Source organism: Calidris pugnax, unplaced genomic scaffold (assembly GCF_001431845.1).
Source record: "Calidris pugnax isolate Ruff unplaced genomic scaffold, ASM143184v1 scaffold81, whole genome shotgun sequence".
Lineage (NCBI taxonomy): Eukaryota > Metazoa > Chordata > Aves > Charadriiformes > Scolopacidae > Calidris > Calidris pugnax.
In genome coordinates this window covers 252,294-258,293 of record NW_015090880.1, presented here as the reverse complement: position 1 = coordinate 258,293, position 6,000 = coordinate 252,294, and positions in this window count along the sequence as shown.

Sequence of the window (6,000 nt, the reverse complement as noted above, 5' to 3'; positions counted from 1 at the left end):
TGGAAGGAAGGACAACAATAATGATGAGGTTGCAAATTTTAAAGACTAAATTGGGTAGTGTACAATTACCTGTTTAATGGCCATATCCTGAGAAATTTGGGTTCATCAGACCTTTTGTTCTAGATCCGTGTATGTAATAAGAAAAGAGAAAATGCAAACACAGCTACAAGCCAAAAGCAGCAACAGAATCTACAATATCTCTTTGTGCTGGAGAAGATGAAGTGTTATTAAATAACTCTTCTTCAATTTAATTGTTTATTTCTGTCAGCTCAGTATGTAAGTAGCAAAGAGGGATTTTGACTGAAGGGGATTGCTGTTTGACATTAATCCACTCTGTCAATGAGCTCCTACAGGATCCTGAGCGAGGCTTGTAAGACATTTGCACATGCCAACCTATGCTGCAGAGTACACTCAAAGCCTCATAAAGTGATGTGTTGCTGGGCTGCCTGAGGTGAAGTAGTTAGGAATTAACACATGCATGGCACGGTCTGAACGGCTATTCACTCCTCCAAACACAGGTCCCACCAGAGCTCACTTGGAGCAGCCCGAAGTCCCACTAGGCCAGACGCTGATCTCAATTATACCAGTACTGGCTCTGAGAAACAACTTAACCTGACCAAAAGACCTACTGGCTGGATGTGTTGCTCAGTCTTGAAGTTCATTTAATTGAAGAAGAGACGTAATAAAATCACTCAAGTCAACAGAACCAGCTTCAGCTACCGCATGGGGAGAGCTGGAAAAAGGAACAGGAGGAGCAACTTGTGGGTGACACAGGAATGCTCGTATTCCATAGCAGAGTCTGGGGGCAACTACTGAAAACAGAAGTACTGTGCTGGCCAGTAACAAAACTATTCCATTGGCAACACAACTGCATTGCAGCAAAGGTTGGGCAAAAATCAGGATTACTTTTAGAAAAGGCAAGGATGCATTTTTTCATTTAGGCAAGGGTCTGGAGACCAGAGCAGTGGGCTGAGGTCAACCTCACTAGAAAGTGCGGAATGACAGTAGTGAGCTAGCATGACAACAATGAAGTTATAAAATGGTTCTGCATTTGTAAAAAAGTATTTCTTTTGTTGCAACTTACAAATAATAAGAATAACAAAATATAAGAATAACAATTTGTGAGAGCAATCAGAATTCAACCCTGCCCTTATTCATCAGCCTGTGCTTATAGTCATGAATGCTCAAAGACAGACACAAAAATGTTTTATTTAGGGATACATCATTTCACCAGCTTCCTTAAAGCCCTTCCAACCCCACAAAAGAAGTGAACATGCCTCAAGCTTCATGGTGCTGCAGCTTTGCTCAACAAACATCTCATTTTCTGTCATGAAGTGAATATATACCTGCTTGGAGTCCAAGATTAATTTACTCTAAAAGTGCTACGTAATGCAGGCACCTCCTTCACTTAGTTCAAAGTGCTTTATGAAATCAAAGCTGCAAGTACATGAAGAAATAGTGAGCTTAGAACATGAATTATCTGTATAGCCGAAACCATACAGACATTCCGTTTATGGCTTTGTTTTACAAAGACAACTAAAATTTGTCATGCTCCATACAACAAGCTTTTTTTCTCACTGACTTGTTCAGACATTGAGAAGATGACATAAAAGATTTTTCTGGTTCATAAAGAACTTGCCAACAAATAAGTTTGTTTTACATGAGGTGCGGCTGGATCAATAGGTAAAAGACTGAAAGGAAATGTAACCTACCAAGGAATAAAGATGCATTTTGCAGGAACAATGTGTTGTCATTAGGTATAATTGGGCAAATGGTGGTGTGATCTTAAAAGCCTCAGTCGATCATATTCCCTTGAGTGTATTATCCAATTAGGGGAAAGGTGCATCAGATACGCCTTGCCTTATTGTGCTGCTGAAGTGGAGAGCAGGTGTGAGAAAACAAACAAGTTTGTAATCCTTGCTTTGCAAATCAATTCTTAATCACTCTGGCTCTTATTTCCATACCAGATTTAACTTTTTGATATTTATGAGAGCAACCTGCCAGCTCCCTTTTTGTGGCTCAAATGAGTAGCAGGTCCAAGAGATTTTTTTTAAGGCTTTTAATTCCTAATACTAGTGCATGTGGTTTATTTCAGGTCAGAACCAGAGCTGTAATGAGACACCCAAGCAAAAAAAGATTGGATGAAGCCCTGCTAAAAATGCGAGCCACGCTGTGTAAGTGGACAGCATATAGTTCCACCATTTCCTGTTTCGTTGTGTGAGTATGCAAGTATTATAGGAGTAAGACTTTGATATATAAAGCCAAACTTACATCTTCCTTCCTATTAAGAAGTCACTCCTCTTCCTATATTACATCACGACAACTATCATCATTTATAGGATAAAATTGGGAGAGAGAAGCCTACTGCCACGATATTCACAGCATGTTCACCTCTGAAATACGCTGTTTTTGGGAGCACAGTCTGCTTATCTGGCTGGATATGGTCCAAGAGACATCTGTTTCATCAGATGCTCAAGGGAAGCCAAAGGGCGGGAGGACAGGCATTGGGATGAAGGGGAGTTTTTAGGAAGTCCATTGACTCCAGAATTCCATGTGAGCGGGAAGGAAATATATGTTCTCACATATTTCCACTATGGCTGTTTTCATTTCCCTCTTGTGCAACCTTCTTTTGAAGAGCATTAATGTTTTTGAACAGAGTAAATAAAGTACACCAGCAAACCTTGTGCGAGGCTGGAGGCAAGGGATTGGATTTGATGGACCACTGGTCTAAGACAGCACTGTATGACAAATGGTGTGCTCTGAGGTGCTGAGATTGCCAGTGGCATCCCTACAAATTGTTTTGTAATCTCCCTACACACAAGTGAATTCCTATGCCCACCATCCTCTGCTCAGCAATTATCAACAGCAGTACACATTAACAGCTTGATTAATAAGGGAACTTTTAATTAAAAACTAAAAGAAGCAGGCATTTGACCCACTGGAGAAGAAAGCAGAAAGTACTGTTTTATTGCTTAGTGGTGGATTTCACATAACGAAGTTCCTGCAAAGCTGACATTTTCCTTTCAGTGTGCAAGAGCCATGACTGAAAGAAGAACAAGCTGGTAAACTGGGACATAAATTAGATACAAACAATGATCACAGCTACCCCTGGGAGAGAAATTAAACTTGTATAAAGTGCTATGGCTAACATTTTCTGAGTGACAATTTTACATGTAGGTACCATGCACAGGAGCGTGGCTACTGCACATAAGTAACAGTGTGGCACGTGACAACATGGCCAGTCGGTCTGGGTCATCATTTCCAAGCCACAAGAGGCCACACCATGTGTCCTCCTGTGGGAGCTATGCCAATGTTAGGGGAGGCTAAAAGTAACCAGGTCAATCAAAAACCATCATGAAGATCACTCCTCATGTTGTGCCAGGCTCCAAGAAGCCAGAAACATCCCCAAAAGCAATGTGAATAGTTCTTTGGAGTTGTCAGCATTGAAGTAGTTGGGATGCAGCAGTGACCTATGACAAATACTTTCTCATTATTGTGATGTACCCTGTTCAGGGATTGAGGCTGCTGCTTTTGCCTAGTTTCTGCAAGATAAAAACTGTATGCAAAAATCTTTCTGCTCTCAGAAATTCTTCGGTTGAGTCACCCTACAACTGCAAACAGGGTGTTGTTATCAAAGCAGAAAGAGCAGTGCATGAAAAGACTTCAGATTTTTTTTCTGATAAAAGAACGATTGCTAAAAAGCCAGCACTTGGATAAGTGATGTGTTTTCAGATGCTTGATAAAACAGCTTCAAGAGAGAGCTTATTGGCTCAGAAGAGGCAGCTCCCAGAGTGATCTAAGGACAGATCTAAGGCATTGCAGTTGGGAAGGTAGCACCAAACACCTAAAGATTTTCTGGGGCGTGCTCCCAAAACATCCCTTTCATTTGTCTTCCCCTCCCTACCTCAGGGGTTGGCGCTTTGCAGGGTGGGCCCATACTCAATGTCTGAATTCAGGCACAAACAGTAATTATTACATGGGGTACCGCTATCACTGAAGACTGCAGCATTTTCTCATTTGTGCAGAAATACACATCTAAATTAAACACAGAGCTGCTAATGAAATAATAATATTTACTACACACTTCACTACCTTGTCATAGTTGAACATAATTGAGTTGTGTTCCAATTCTACTTAGAAGCATCCTGTGAAGAACAATGTCACAGAGCAGCCCCAGAGGCCCTGGAATTCTGTTAAGTGGTAATTGAAGAAATGTTTGGGATCTTTCTTTTCTAAATAACCAGATAACAGTAGCTCCTGCCCTTGATAAAATAAGCAAAGATCAACAGCACAACCTGTTGCAATCCTAAAATTACTTGCACTGAGAAGCAGGTTTCATTACATCAGGATGAAGGCAGAATAAATGTTTCGGTCTTCGTCCTGGGAATGTCCACCTGTGTCAAGAAGTTCTCACCCTTCTTGATCCATCAGTAGGCTGAATTACATCAGGTGGGTCCCTACAACTTATGCAAGCAAGAATATCGTATGGATAGGAAGAAAGAGGAAGGAGACTGTCTTTTTCAGTGATTACTTGCAATTAGATCTGAATATTATTAACAGTCACCCAGCTGACACTGACCTAAAACCAGGCAGCCCCAATTCTACCCTCGCTGTGCCTCCAGCTGTGTGACTGTGCTCTGTCCCTTGCTGTCCTGGTTTGGCCTCAGACAGCAGCCGCTCGCACAGAACAGAGCCCCCACTGCCAGCAGGGCCGGGAGGGGAAAATGGGAAGAAAAAGGCGAAACTCGTGGGTTGAGCCCCCCCAACTTCCTGTCCCCCCCCTTGCAGGGATACCTGTGTCCCTGCTAGGTCCTGGGGAGAATTAACCCTATCCCCGCCAGACCCAGGACACTTGTACCAGCAATTCGTTGTAAAACTAATAAGTACCTTGAACCAAGATAATAATCTGAGAATTATCATCAGCTGCTGCTCAATTACAAGGTCACTAATTGAGTATTTTCGTTTTCTCCTCGGTCCTTAGGCTCCCCTAAAGGTAGTTTGTTTATTGTGACAGATACCCTAAGGAGAAATGTTTCCCTGAGAAAGAACCCTGGTGGAAGTATCAGGCCTGTCACCTGGCCAAACAATGCAGGAGAACTTTCTCTGCTGTCTAATGGCTAAATTAGGAAGTCAGAGTGTTCTTATTTTCAAGTCTTGTATGGAGAGTAGCGAGACTTAATTTAAAGACATGTTGTTCAGTCAGAAACATCTAAATGGTCATTGATTGTTTTTCCTTAGTTGCATGTGTGAGTCTCTTTAAAAGCAGAAACTGTTTGTTATTTGTGCTCTGTCCCTGTTGCTAGACAGGCTACAGGGCTTCTGTCAACATTACGGGAATAAAAAATAAGAGTTTGAACAAGTCACGCCTAAACCGTCACACTCCTCAGAACTGGGAGGATTGCTACTGAATTGAGATGAAGAAGTTCAGGCCCAGTCACTTTGCTTAGTTAGAAGCATCTACAAGGACCCTGGAGAAGAGTCACCCCAGAAAATGCCCTAATGTATGGACATTTCACAATAGCTGCATAGATGAGCTGCCCCTTCCATTTTTATGGAAAAAAAGCCATAATTATGCCAACATATTGGGAAGGTTGAAACAAGTCTCTCTGGAAGGCGCCTTCAGAAATGCTCGTCCCATCACTGAGATCTAAAAGCAAATTAAGTTCTCAAATGAAAATGTTATACACAAGTAATTGGGTCCTCAAAGGAGAGAACATTAGGGTGGTCATAATGTGCTACCCAATAGAATAGGACAGAAGAGTTAAGAGTTGTTTTCCATTCATAACCAGTATTTGTATAGACACAGTTCCTATGCTGCTCGTGTTCCCTGAGACAGGGAGCTCAGGAGCAGGGCTGATGCTTTCATACAGCAACGCTGATGTCCCTGGCCAAAAGCTGGTGTCCAGCCTGTAGACAAGTTGCCCACACAGAAGCCTACTCCTGGTCATTTCTCTAAATACCACTGCAACTAGGAAGTTGGTCTACAGAAATAGAGGTAAT